The 13,638-nt window shown below is 50.0% G+C and overlaps 1 protein-coding gene across 4 annotated transcripts in view; it reads right to left on the bottom strand.

Annotated features, from left to right (window-relative positions):
• Nucleotides 1-13,638, bottom strand: part of NSD2 (nuclear receptor binding SET domain protein 2) — a 112,959-nt gene that overhangs the window by 83,190 nt on the left and 16,131 nt on the right. For 2 of the 4 annotated variants that reach the window (XM_068149580.1, XM_068149584.1), the window contains exon 1: nucleotides 1,848-1,984. The exons of 1 other annotated variant lie outside the window; for it this stretch is intronic. The gene's annotated coding sequence lies outside the window, so the exon portion shown is untranslated. Of the gene's footprint in view, nucleotides 1-1,659; nucleotides 1,723-1,847; nucleotides 1,985-13,638 lie in introns of those variants that run through there. One more of the 4 variants, XM_068149583.1, reaches the window with a different exon arrangement.

The following is a 13,638-nucleotide window of genomic DNA, read 5'->3' as shown; positions in this document are numbered from 1 at the left end:
TTGCAAAATCTACTACAAACTTCACTGCCACCCCACAGTGTTTACAGTTACCTTCCTCAGATGTCTGGAAGGGCTAAATGCCAAACATATCCTCCTTGGGTTTTTTTTTTTTTGGTGTGTGTGGTGTTGGATGGTTTGGGTTTGTTTTTTTTCCCCCTCTTTTAAACCAGACCTCCTTTAGCTCACTCAGCTCAGGCAGCACTAGCTCCTGAAATTTCAGAATCATTACCACCCAATTTTGATGCAAATGCCAATAAGGGAACTATTCACACGTACAAAATACACAGGCCAGCGACTGATACCAGCCTCTTGCCCGCTCAACGCCTGTTAGCAGGAGGCCCATTTTCGCTGAAATCTGCTTAAATACCGTGTTTACTGTCTCCCTACTTCTGCTAGTATTTACTCCTCCTTTCAGCCGACATATTAAAAACCCAAACAACAAGGAAAAAAAAAAACAACCCTAACCACCACCAAAAACACAAATATAAATACGTTCAAGAAGTGTGGCAAATTCCCTTCTCCACCCCCCCCAAAGCAGTAAAGCCACAGCGGATGAGCTGTAACTGTGGCCTTGGGAATACAAGTTCCCCAGGCTCTTTTACCACACAAATATCAATTCAAGTTACAAGAGCCCTATTCCCCTTCTACTTAATGAAGATTGAGGCACCCAGCCCGTATGCCTTCGCAGGAATGTTTGCTTTCCATGTTCCTAACAAGGCTCTCCTCCCATCCAGGTCCAGGATGGACTGCAGAAGGGTCTAAGCAGAAGGATCATCGCACCAGTGTTTAGTGGAGGAATAAATCAAACATGGCTTCCCCCTCCATACATTTCCAGAGTTACATTCACTCCTGCTGCCGTACAATCCCAGTCCTACCCGGAGGGAAGGGGCAGGAGCAGCCTCCCCCTCCCCACACTCTCATAGCCACGGTGGGGGACACACATTTGCGACCACCCCACCCCTTAAAGAGGCGGCTTAAACCTTAGGGGAGGCTTCCCCCCCCCCCCCCATCCCACCAGCCTCCACCTCCTTTCAGTTTTCTTTCTGGTTTGCACTGATTGATCCCCCCCTCCCCGGGGGAAGGGGGGAGGTCGGACGGGTGGGCACCTTTCCCTTACCCCTTTATGTTGCCCTCGACCTCCCGCAGCGCCGAGGAGGAGGAGGGCAGTAGGGGGGGAGGGGGGGAAAAGGATGAAGCCGCAACAGCCGGGACTCCGGCTCGGCATCGCTCCTTTCCGCTCCTCCGCCACCCAAGAGTCAGGCCCAGCCAGCAGCGGAGATCCTGCGGCAGCCTCCGTAGGGGGGGACAAGAGAGGGGGCTGGGGAGGGGGGGAAGAGGCCGAGAAGCGGTGAGGGGGGCGGCGGGGGAACCCGCGGCCCCTCGGCGAGGGCCAGGTACCGAGGGGGAGGGAGAGAGGGAGGGGAGAGTGGGGAGCGAACAAAAAAGCCTTCCTCTGGGAAAGGGGGGAAACGGGAGCGGCAGGCTGCTCGGGCAGGGGCGGGCGATGGAGGCGGTAAGTTTGAGGGGCGCGGAGCCCCGGCAGAGGGGGAGTCGCCATAGAAAAAGCCGGAGCGAGGGGGAGCGGACGCCCCGCGACGGGACCCCCAGCCCCCCACGCCTCGTCTACAGCCTCTGCCAAGCAGGGCCCACGGTCCCAACCTGAGAAGGGGGGGCTCCGGGTGACGGCGGCGAGGCGCGGAGCCGAGCGGCAGCATCCTCCCCCCCACCGCCGCCGCCGCTCCCGCCTCCCGCCCGGGGCCTGCGGGAACGTGCCCCGGGTGCCTCCTCCCTTCTCCAGGGAGGCGGAGGGTAAAGGGAAGAGCCAGCCGCGCTCTCGGCCTACTGACCTGTGCCCTAGTGCATCCTTCTCCCCCAAAAGCCGGGCGGAGGCAGCGGCGGGAGCTCGGTGCCGGGGGAGCGGCGGCGGGAGCTGAGGCGGCACGGCAACAGCAACGGCGGTGGCGGCGGCGGCGGCGGCGGCGATCCTGCGCGGCGGCCCCGCCCCCTCCTCCGGCCAGAACCAGCGCGAAAAATCCGAGCCGCTGATTGGGCGCCGCCGCTGCGCTGCCCCCGGAGCGGCTGTTTCAAATCCCCCCGCACGGAGCCGCCCGCACGCGCGGCCCGGCGGCCGCCGGGAGCCGTCTCAGAGGCAGCCTCCAGGGTTGGCACCGGTCCTCGGCTTCCGCACTAGCGGCTGCGAGGAGCCTTAGCGCCGGGATCAGCCTCATCCTCTGCCATCAGTCCTTAGGTCCCTGCATTAGTCCCCAGCCTTGGCATCAGCGGTCAGGAGCTGCCTTAGCGCCAGTCGCCAAAGCCAGCCACAGTACCAGCAGCAGTCTCAGCGAAGTCCCAGTCCCCAGCCTCTCTCAGACTCAGTCCTGCCCCAGGCTCAACACCAGTATCAGCGCCGGTCCCTGACTCCGCTCCAGTCCGCCTCAGTGCCGGCTCCACCGCCGCTGAGCGAGAGGGGACGGCAGGAGCGGGACCGCCCGCCCCGACGGGGCCGCTGCCGGCGGGGAAGAAGAGGAGGAAGGTGGGCCGGCTGCCAGGGGAGGGAAAGGCCGTGGTACGAGGGTGGGGCTGAAGGCGGGAGCCGGCCTGCTCCGAGGGGCGCCTGGCTGGTTGCGGTGCTGTCCTCAGGTGGGCCAGAGCGCATAGACGGCGCGCCGGCCCCGCGGAAATCGGTGGGAAACACTTAATTTTTAAACAGCTACGTCTTCAATATTGTTAGATATATCCGTCCCGGGGGCAGGGACGCTCAGCACCGGCCTGCCGAAATCGCCCTCCTCACCCGCCGGCCTCAGCAGCCCTACACGTGTGCCGGCTGAGAACCCTGATGTGAGCCAAATGTTTTGCCTTCCCGTACAACTGCAGGCAATTTTGAGGCTGTAATAGCTGTAGGAACCCGAGTGCGCGAATTACCCAGGCTGTCCCTCCTGGAAGCACGGCCTGGGTTACTGTGTCTCATTTTATCTAAAGCTTGCATCACAATAAGTACACCTGCTTGCAATTTGCCCATTGAAAGCAGGGATATTTCTTGTAGGCCAAATCGTTAAATATCTATCATGCTATAACAGGAACAAATGCTCTCGTGAGCTGTCGCACCAGATAATGTGAAGCAGGTAATGGACAACTAAAGGCTTTGAATGGTTTGGTACAGGGCTTGCAGAGCCCTGAGAACCTGATTTCTGTGCAGGGCTGAGCCCTGAGAGCAGCCTGTGTTTTCAGTACAAGGCTGAGAGCCTGTTTTCTGTGCAGGGCTGTGCCCTGAGAGCCTGTGGTTTCAGTACAAGGCTGAGAGCCTGTTTTCTGTGCAGGGCTGAGCCCTGAGAGCAGCCTGTGTTTTCAGTACAAGGCTGAGAGCCTGTTTTCTGTGCAGGGCTGTGCCCTGAGAGCCTGTTTTCTGTGCAGGGCTGTGCCCTGAGAGCCTGTGTTTTCAGTACAAGGCTGAGAACCTGTTTTCTGTGCAGGGCTGTGCCCTGAGAGCAGCCTGTGTTTTCAGTACAAGGCTGAGAGCCTGTTTTCTGTGCAGGGCTGTGCCCTGAGAGCCTGTTTTCTGTGCAGGGCTGAGCCCTGAGAGCAGCCTGTGTTTTCAGTACAAGGCTGAGAGCCTGTTTTCTGTGCAGGGCTGTGCCCTGAGAGCCTGTTTTCTGTGCAGGGCTGTGCCCTGAGAGCCTGTGTTTTCAGTACAAGGCTGAGAACCTGTTTTCTGTGCAGGGCTGAGCCCTGAGAGCAGCCTGTGTTTTCAGTACAAGGCTGAGAGCCTGTTTTCTGTGCAGGGCTGTGCCCTGAGAGCCTGTTTTCTGTGCAGGGTTGAGCCCTGAGAGCCTGTGTTTTCAGTACAAGGCTGAGAGCCTGTTTTCTGTGCAGGGCTGTGCCCTGAGAGCCTGTGGTTTCAGTACAAGGCTGAGAGCCTGTTTTCTGTGCAAGGCTGAGCCCACAGAACCTGTTTTCTGGACACAGCCCAGCATATAGTTTCTTGGTGCTATGGATACTGCATTAACCTGGTAGCTAAGGGCCTAACAGAACTACTGTGGAAGGTAAACAGATGATAATGGAGGAGGGGCACACACCAGCATCATACTTTATGGGTAATGGTGAAATGATGCCATCTGTTACAGAAAGGCTTGGATTATTCTTCTTATTTAATCCTTAATTCATATGGTGGGGTCTGTTGGTGTTTTTACATGTGTCTTTAATGGGGGGTGCACCATTCTCAGCATGGCAATTAACTGTTGAGCAGTGCAAACTTAATTACTTAGTACTGAAGGAAAAAAAAAATCATTGGTTGATTAAAACCTTAATCTCTAGGTGGCTGAAGGAAATCTGGCTGTAGTGATAAAGGTACTTTGGCTTGTTTTACAGCCTTCCTGTAAAAAAGAATATACCTACTATCTTTAGGGTGTTAGACAAACAGGGTGTCAGTATTTACAGCATTAAAAAGGAAGATAAAGTGCCATCCCATTTTAAAATAGCCAATTTGAAGTGAGTCACAAGAGTTCTCTCTTTCCAGCTTGCTTTCTGAGGTTCAGTTCTACCCATTTACCCAAAAAAGGGGATGTTTTCTAATGAAAAAAAGAGACATATCATTATCAATTAAAAAAACCAAACACATAAATACAAACATGTGAATCCTGTTGTTTTGCTACATAAAGGCAGATACAGATGTGCTTTTCTTTCACAGCTGAACAGTAAAGCTAACATTGAAAATGCAAAGCATGGTGTGTAGGAAGGGTCTTGCTGTTTTCTCCCCTGAAACACCTTGCATAAGGACCCAGGTTAGTTATCAGTAACTGACATGCTACTAGTGTGTCTTCTACTTTCTCTCAGACACAGTGATATAAATTCTGCTATGACTTAGAAAAAGGAAACAGATTTTTATTCAGTGCTTACTACTGTAGTGATTCATGGTAGGAAGGCTCTACAGAGGGACCTGGCCAGGCTGCATCAATGGGCCAAGACCAGGCCAAGTGCTGTGTCCTGCACTTGAGGCACAACACCACCATGAAGGCTCCAGGCTTGGGGCAGAGTTGCTGGAAACTGCCCAGCGGAGGAAGAGCTAAGGGTGTTGGTTTACACAAGCTGAGGATAGGCCACCGTGTGCCCAGGTGGCCAAGAAGGCCACTGGCATCCTGGCCTGGATCAGCAATACTGTGGCCAGCAGGACCAGGGCAGTGATTGTCCCCCTGGATTAAGCACTGGTGAGGCCACAGCTTGAGGGCTGGGTTCAGATTTGGGCCTCTCACTACAAGAATGATATTGAGGTGCTGAGGTGGGTCCAGAGGGGGGCATTTGTTGCTGGTGAAGGGTGTGGAGAACAGGTCTGGTGAGGAACCATGCTGAGGTAACTGGGTTTGTTCAGCCTGGACAAAAGGAGGCAGAGGGGAGACCTCATTGCTCTCTACAACTCCCTGAAAGGAGCTTGGAGCCAGGTGGGGGTTGGGCTCTTCTCCCTAGGAACAAGTAACAGGGCAAGAGGAAGTGGCCTCAAGTTGCCCCAGGGGAGGATTAAGTTGGATATTGGAAGAAACTTGTTCCCTGAAAGGGTTCTCAAAGACTTGAGCAGGCTCCCCAGGGAGGTGCTTGAATCCCCATGCCTGGAGGTGTTTCAAAGAGGCAGAGATGTGGTGCTGTGAGCCGTGGTTTAGTTCCAGCCTTGGCAGAGTTAGAGAATGCTTGGAGTGGATGATCTTAAAGGTCTGTTCCAACCAAAACCATTCTATAAGAGACATCCTAATTCTACCTTATAGCTTGAATACTGCTTGCAACCTTGAAGAAAATCTGCAGCTAAACACGAATCTTCATCACATTCTGTGCTGCACACCAGGCTGTTCACTAGAGAAACTTTCAGGTAGGAGAAGAATGGAGTAAATGTCACTTTCCCTGCAAATACTTTTTTTTCCCCTGCTTGCATCATTTGTGCTGAGCAGACAGAAGGAAAGTGTCACTGAGGGAGCAAAAGGAAAGGCTGAAGATGTGATGGAGTGGGCTACATCTTCAGGGGAAGGCAGAGGCCAGGAGAAAGGAAAGCTGAAGAGCATGTCCACGCTGTTGCCAGTGTTGGGATGACAAAAACCAGCTGTATACCAATTCTAAGCAGCTCATGTGCTCCAGCCTGGTATAAGTAACTTCAGTGCCCAAACAAATTTATCCATAGAAGTTCTGTGTCTTTAATTATCTTCACCATCAATATGACTTCATTTAAACATTGCTGACATTCAGAATAAAATAAATTGAATCTCTGCAGAAACACAGCTTGAGGATTCAAAACACATTAACTCTTTTTATCTATCGATAGCAGAGTATATCACTGTGTTGATAAATGTTGCCTTTAATCTCGTTTGTAAGTAGAAACACTGACATTCAGTCACAATCAGAATTAATGCTTTGCACCAGAGAGCAAAACTGCATTTATTTACTCTCATTATTTCTTTGGCAATATGTTTGGTTTGCATTTCTAGATCTCAAGCTTGCACAGGCTAAAGCTCAACTCCATAACTCTTACAGCTTTTGAGGAGCCATAAAGTAGGTTTGAGTGGTCATTCCCCCTGCATTCCAAATTACTGACTGAGGCTGCATCTTCATCTAATTACTGTTCAGCCTGATACCCACTGTGGTTAAATTAAATAGCAAGGGAAGCCCTGAAGTTGGGGTGTTTGTGTGGCTTTTCATTTTGGCAGAGAAGTGACTATTGATATTTGCTCTCTGTGCCAGTGCCAAAGACTAAAGTTTGTTAAGGGTTGCCCAGGCCAGACAGATAATGCCACTTCTGTTTGCAGCAGATGCTAAGGCAGTGCCTTATTTTGCACATAGATTAATCTTTGCTGCCTCAGCCCAGGATGGTGAGGGTAACTATGTCAGTCCTAAAGGTTAATTTCATTCTTTTTTAAGGCATGCCATTATTCTGTTAACAGTAATTGCTCTTTTTGTGAGTGATTAATTTGATCATCTGAACTGTTTCTAATTACGGTGGTGGCTGGCAATTTCCTGTACTGAGGAATGGTAGCTGTGATCATCTCCCATCTACTCAGTCTGTGTGCCTTGGGAAAAAATGCTCATGGACAGATGTTTTCAGAAAGAGCCACTAATTCTGAGAACTCTTTGGAGACTTCACAGGAGGTGCTCAGCACTTGTTTTATACTGGTGTTGAGAACATGCCAGTGTACCTGACAAATGAGGGCTGAAACAGCTGGATTTGAGGCCTGGGATGAGAAGGTTTGCTAAATTCTCACCTGTGCTGGTTTTGATGTGGAAGCTGAAAGGAGTAGGACCCATTTCTTGCACGTTACCATGTTCTTACACCCTTCCTGAGCTCAATACACTCGCTGCTCTAAGCTGTGCTTGTTGGCTTCACTGCTCACCAGCCGGGGCTCACGCTTTGCAGAGCAGTGTTCCCTGAGACGCCCTGGCTGGGTGAGCAAGCTCCAGCAGGGAAGGGAGGCTGCTGAGCTGCCTGCAGGAGCTGTGCTGCAGTTAAGACAGCGGTGCTGAAGTGAAGGACTTGGGAGTGCTGGGGGAGGAGCAGCTTTCTTCTGAAGGGGCCTTCAGAAGAGCTGGAGGGACACTTTTTCCAAAGGCATGTAGTTGCAGAACAAGGGCTGACAGCTTCAGACTGGTAGAAGCTGGATTGACATGAGACATGGGGAAGAAATTCTTGCCCATGAAGGTGGTGAGGCACTGGAACAGGTTGCCCAGAGAACTTGCTGATGGTCCAAGCCTGGCAGTTGTCAAAGCTGGGTTGGATGAGGCCTTCAGCAAGCTGGTCTGGTAGGAGGTATCCCTGCCCATCACAGGGGATTGGAACTAGATCTTGAAGGTCCCTTCCAACCCAAACCATTGTAGGATTCTGTGATTCCTGTGACTACCTCTAGGGCATGATAGTTTGTGAATCAGCTCAGGCACTGCTGCAGTTACCCTGGTATGCAAATGTGAGCTACCTCCCTTTATGAATGGCTCACAAGTTCCTGCATCAGAGCTTTGGGCCAGAGAACTTCTGCTCACCTACAATCCGGTGCTGCACAGCTGTCTGCCTTCATCAGCCTTATGCCACCCTAAACATGCAGTAAATCAGGAGGCACCAGCTTGCTGGCAAATAGACTTCTGAAGGATGCTTTGGAGATGGTTTTTACAATGCAAAATAAACATTGTCACCAGGCCTCTTGCCAGGTGTGTGGAGAAGCCCACACTGGCACAGTTGCTGGGCCTAGTTGACTCAGGAAAAGACATAAACAACTTATTGATCCAGTGGGGAAGATTTACCTGAGAGGAGTGTTTGCACAGCTTGGGTCTCTGAAGAGAATTCAGCTTTGATTTAAAGTTTACTGTGGCATCTGAGAATTAATCTCTAGGTCAGCTTAACGAATCAGTTGTCCTATTCCTCCATCTCCTTCCCATAGCATTGTAGGCAAATTAAATGTATGTTAAGTCTTACATCATTTCAAAGATTTATGACCCAACTAGACATGCCTTTTAAAGACTTAAATTCTTCCATCCTTGTATGGCACCAGTGCAGGAGCCCTCAGCACGTAGATGTCCTGTAAGCAGCATTAGGATGTAAACGTTAAATAATGGTGTCTTCTGAAGTTGAGAACTATGGGGTTTTTTTTGCTCCTGACTGCATGTCAAGTAGACAAACACTCTGAGACTGAAAGATGAACCCCTCTTGAACTGTAGGCATCCCATCTCAGTGTGATTCCCAGGGAGAAAATCTTCCCTTGTCCGAGCTGTTTGGATTTATGTTGGCTCTGTGGAGTTCACTGGTGGGTTTGTTTGGCAGGTGGGCCTTAGTAACCTGCCAGCAAGGGGCTGTTTGACCTGCTGAGGTTTGTACAGCTTGTAAATAAAGGTTCTGTCAGGGAAGAGAGATTCTCTTCTGCTTCAGACTATTTATATCTCTTAGAACTGTGGCTGTTAACGCTTATAAAGAAACAGAAGGTCTGGGATGTGAGACAGAATGCCCTGAGGGAGTCTTACGTGTTGTATTTGGATTGCTGTGCTAATATCTTAAAATAAACACAGCGTGCCAGAAAGCAGGGAATACTTTTATTGTAATTGTTATGAACTCAGAGACCGAAATTATTGGTTATTGAATGGAGTGGGGCTGAGCTTGGCTGCAGAGGACAGTAGCATTACCTCTTAATTTAACACCAGCAGCTATTGGCGATCAATGGGAGCCAGACATTTCATCAGCTTCATTTCCCTCTTTCCTTTCTTTATCCTCTTTGTTTTGTTGGTTGGTTGTGGGTTTTGTTGGGTTGGTTTGTTTGCTTTGAATCCCATTGTTTTAACCTGCTTAATGAGTGCTGGTATCAATGTTTTTACAGCTCAGGTTAATGACAACTACAGTGAGTCCACAATATGCTGTAATCATAAACAATGACAGACTCTCCATCAAGGGGGGGCCTGAAGGGGGCCTACAGGAAGGCTGGGGAAGGACTTCCCAGGATCTCAGGTAGTTATAGGACTAGGGGGAATGGAATGAAGCTGGAGGTGGGGAGATTCAGGCTGGAGGGGAGGAGGAGGTTCTTCACTATGAGAGTGGTGAAGCCCTGGAATGGGTTGTCCAGGGAGGTGGTTGAGGCCCTGTCCCTGGAGGTGTTTAAGACCAGGCTGGATGAGGCTCTGGCCAGCCTGATCTAGTGTGGGGTGTCCCTGCCCATGGCAGGGGGCTTGGAACTAGAAGATCCTTGTGGTCCCTTCCAACCCTGAATGATACTATGATACTATGATAAGTGGAGTGACTTTAATCAGGCAGAAATGATCTACTGGAAGGTCTGCTGTGGTGGCTCAGATTTTAGCCAAAATCCTTTCCAGAAAAGGATGTTCTGTCTGTCTAGGGCAGGTCTGGTAATAAGATCATCCCTAAGCAACATAGGTTTTTAATAGGTGTATTTGAATCAGTAAAAAGACTCTGTATTATTTTATTAATGACACTCATAAGGGAAGAAAATGTTTGGCTCTTACTCAGAAGCCACAACTTTGGATCAGTTGAACAAGAGCAATAATTTCAGGGAAAACTTCCCTCCTGCTCCAGCTGACCTCCTGATATGTCCAAGTGCTGCTGCAGATCAAATGACTCCGGGTTCAGCATCTGCCAGAGCAGAGACTCTGAGTCCCTGTTCCTGGTTCATTCATTTGGAAATCATGTTTGCCGTGTTTCTGCTTTCTGCTCTGAAAGGGCTCAATACATGCTCAGGTTTACACTGATCTGCTACTTGTGCATTCTAGGGATATTTTTAAACATTAAGTCCCCAGTTTGTAGAGAATTTACAATTCCAAACAGACTCAGAATGGGTTTGGTTGGAAAAGCTCCTTAAGATCATCTGGTGCAACCATTCTCTAACTCTACCAAGGCTGATGCTAAACCTTGTCTCCCAGCACCACATCTCTGCCTCTTTGAAACACCTCCAGGCATGGGGATTCAAGCACCTCCCTGGGGAGCCTGATCCAGTCTTTCACAACTCTTCCAAGGAAGAAGTTTCTTCCAATATCCAACCTAATCCTCCCCTGGGGCAACTTGAGGCCATTTCCTCTTGTCCTGTTACTTGTTCCTAGGGAGAAGAGCCCAACCCCCACCTGGCTCCAAGCTCCTTTCAGGGAGTTGTAGAGAGCAATGAGCTCTCCCCTCTGCTTCCTTTTCTTCAGGCTGCAAAAGTATTTCACCCAAGAGCTGCTGATGTGGCCCAGGAAAACTTGACGTTGGGGAAGAAGTAGGATATGACCACTGACATGCAGTGACTGGAGAGAGGCTTCCAAATTCTCCTGTGAACCGAAACATTCACAAGTGGAAGCCACTCAGGAGAGATGCCAAGACAGGCAGTGCTCTTTCTTGTTTCGTTCCACCACTGTTCCAAATGGGCATCTCTTTTAGGAGCTGGATCCCCTGGCTCCCAGCCCAGCTGTGATGTGGGCCTGGCAAAGTGCTGCACACCTGTTCCAGAGGGATTAGCCACTGGTGACAGCCCATATGCTGAATTTCCTCCACAGATGCTAGCATCCTTCAACAAGTGAGTCAGATGTGTTTGACTTAACTTTTTATAGTTGTTGAGAGTCATGATGATCACCCTAATCAAGTCTGCTTCTTAATCTGTCATACTTGGTGTTTTGCCATTGGTTGAAGAAGCTGCCATGCTGCTCTTCACTCCCATCCATATCTCCTTGACCAGCACAACACTTTGGAGCTTTTACAATCAGCTGTCATTGCACTGGACAGTGAGTGTTGTCTGGTGGGTAAGATACAGACTGAGTCCAGGACTGATTCTGCTCACGAATTCACCACTGGGAAATCTCAGACTTCATTGCTTCCTCTGCTGGTTTGATTTTCCTACTGATAAATGCATTCATTTGAGGATTCAATAAATAGCTCATGCTGAAAATCAAGCACACTAGGACTGCTCTGCAGAGCTGGGCCTTACATGCAGTTTTCCAGTCCAAAGGACCAAATATTGGCTGTACTGTATCAAATTGATAAGCACCATGCATGATTCTGGTGCTGCTTGTAGAAATTATGACAGTTTGTTCTCTTTTGTCCACTGCTTGCAGGCCCTTATGTCATTGGAGTAGAACACAGGGTTTGATAGAAAGCATTCATTTGATTACTCTTGAAAACTGAGGGAATAAATGTCCTAACTTTGAATACTTTGATCCCACCCCATTGCTTTGCTCTTCTCCCTTCCCTCTCCCTGTTCCATTTTCCTTTTTCCTCCCTTTTCCATTTTTCTTTCCCCTTTCCCTTTTCTTCTTCCCTTGTAAACAGTGGATGGTTTTAAGAGGAAGATGCTAAATGCTCTAGAGAAGGATTTGAAATACAAAGATGATAAGATAAAGATTTGTCAATCCAGGACTGGGAGGTGGCTCAGTGGGACCTGTGAGCTGAGTGTGTGGGAGAGGAGGTGGCAAGTGTGTATTTCACCCACCACTGCTAACAGACCAAAGGCTGGGCAGCAGGCAGATCTCTGCTGCTTAACATTAAATGACTGTTGATTTCAATTCTGGAAGGTATTAAAACTGTGATCACTGAGCTTTTAATGTACATTTATCAACCACTTAGTTGTGAAGAGTTTGTATCTATCATTTTAAAACTCCTCTCTTCACCTAAAAAGCCAAGAAGGGACTCTTCAATTCAATAAGATTCTACTTGATTTAGATCCAGGGCAGGAGCACCTCTGCTATGAGGACAGGCTGTGAGAGCCTGGGTTGTTCAGCCTGGAGAAGAGAAGGCTCTGGGGAGACCTTAGAGCAGTCTTCCATGATTTGGAGGGGGCTACAGGAGAGCTGGAGAGGGACTTTGCACAAAGGCATGGAGTGACAGGATTAGGGGTAATGGCTTCCATCTGGAAGCAGCTGGATTGAGATGAGACATGAGGAAGAAATTCTTCCCCACGAGGGTGGTGAGGCACTGCAACAGGTTGCCCAGAGAAGCTGTGTGGGCTCCAAGTCTGGCAGTGTTCAACAGCAGGTTGGATGGGACCTTGAGCCAGATGGCCTGCTAAGAGGTGTCCCTGCCCATGGCAGCACACTGTAGGGCTGCTCTGTCAGCTGCTAGCAGAGAGAGGTCCAACACACCCTCACACCACAGAGCAGCCTTCTCCTGGCCCCCATGCCAAGTGCATGGTGGGACAGAACAGAATTGTGGCCTTCCAGTATCTGAAGGGGGCCTACAGGAAGGCTGGGGAGGGACTGCTCAGGATCTCAGGTAGTGATAGGACTAGGGGGAATGGAATGAAGCTGGAGGTGGGGAGATTCAGGCTGGAGGTGAGGAGGAGGTTCTTCACCATGAGAGTGGTGAAGCCCTGGAAGGGGTTGTCCAGGGAGGTGGTTGAGGCCCCGTGCCTGGAGGTGTTTAAGGCCAGGCTGGATGAGGCTCTGGCCAGGCTGATCTAGTGTGGGGTGTCCCTGGCCATGACAGGGGGGCTGGAACTAGATGATCCTTGTGGTCCCTTCCAACCCTGACTGATACTATGAAATAGTAACAGCACAGGACAGGTTATGCTGCTGGTGCAGGAGGGAAACTGCTGCCTGGTGGGGCAGCCATTTGTGCAGCATATCAGGAACCGAGCTCTGGCCCTGCTTGGCCATAGACTAGCTGTTTTCATAAACACTTCCCATGAATTTCAGTAAACAGACTGGTTGGTGCTTTAAATTCTTAACATGCTTTTATCCTTGTTATAAATACCTATATCATCAAGAGAGGTTGGGGAGTGGTGGAGTGGGTCTGTGCCAACAGCCCCACGACGTTTCCCCACTCCCTCCCAGCCCCACTCTTGGCTTTGCTGCCTGAGACAACGCTTGGAGTGAAGTCACGTGCTCCATCTGCATTTCCTTGCAGCCCTCCTGAGCTGGCACACCACTCTTTCTTTTTTTTTTTCCCCACCCAAGGTATTCTGATGAGCTGTAGACCTAGGCTACTTCTTTCCAGGCTGTAATAAATCAAAATTGCACAGTGTTTAGGATTTGAGTCAGAGGGATTATGTCAGAATTAGAACAGTCCTGAGCGAAGGTCGTATAAATCAATGCTGCAGCTCTTCCATTTTCAGTTTCACTGTAATGAACAGTGCCCTGCTTGCAGTGAGGAGGCTTATGGTGCTGGAATACTGATAAGATGATATTGCATTCAGAGAACATTTTCTGCTGGTGGAT

The sequence above is a fragment of the Melanerpes formicivorus genome, unplaced genomic scaffold (assembly GCF_026170545.1).
Source record: "Melanerpes formicivorus ecotype bairdi unplaced genomic scaffold, bMelFor1.0.p_v2 SCAF_18, whole genome shotgun sequence".
NCBI lineage: Eukaryota > Metazoa > Chordata > Aves > Piciformes > Picidae > Melanerpes > Melanerpes formicivorus.
Note: the sequence above shows the minus strand (reverse complement) of the source record. Positions and strands in the feature narration are given on the sequence as shown.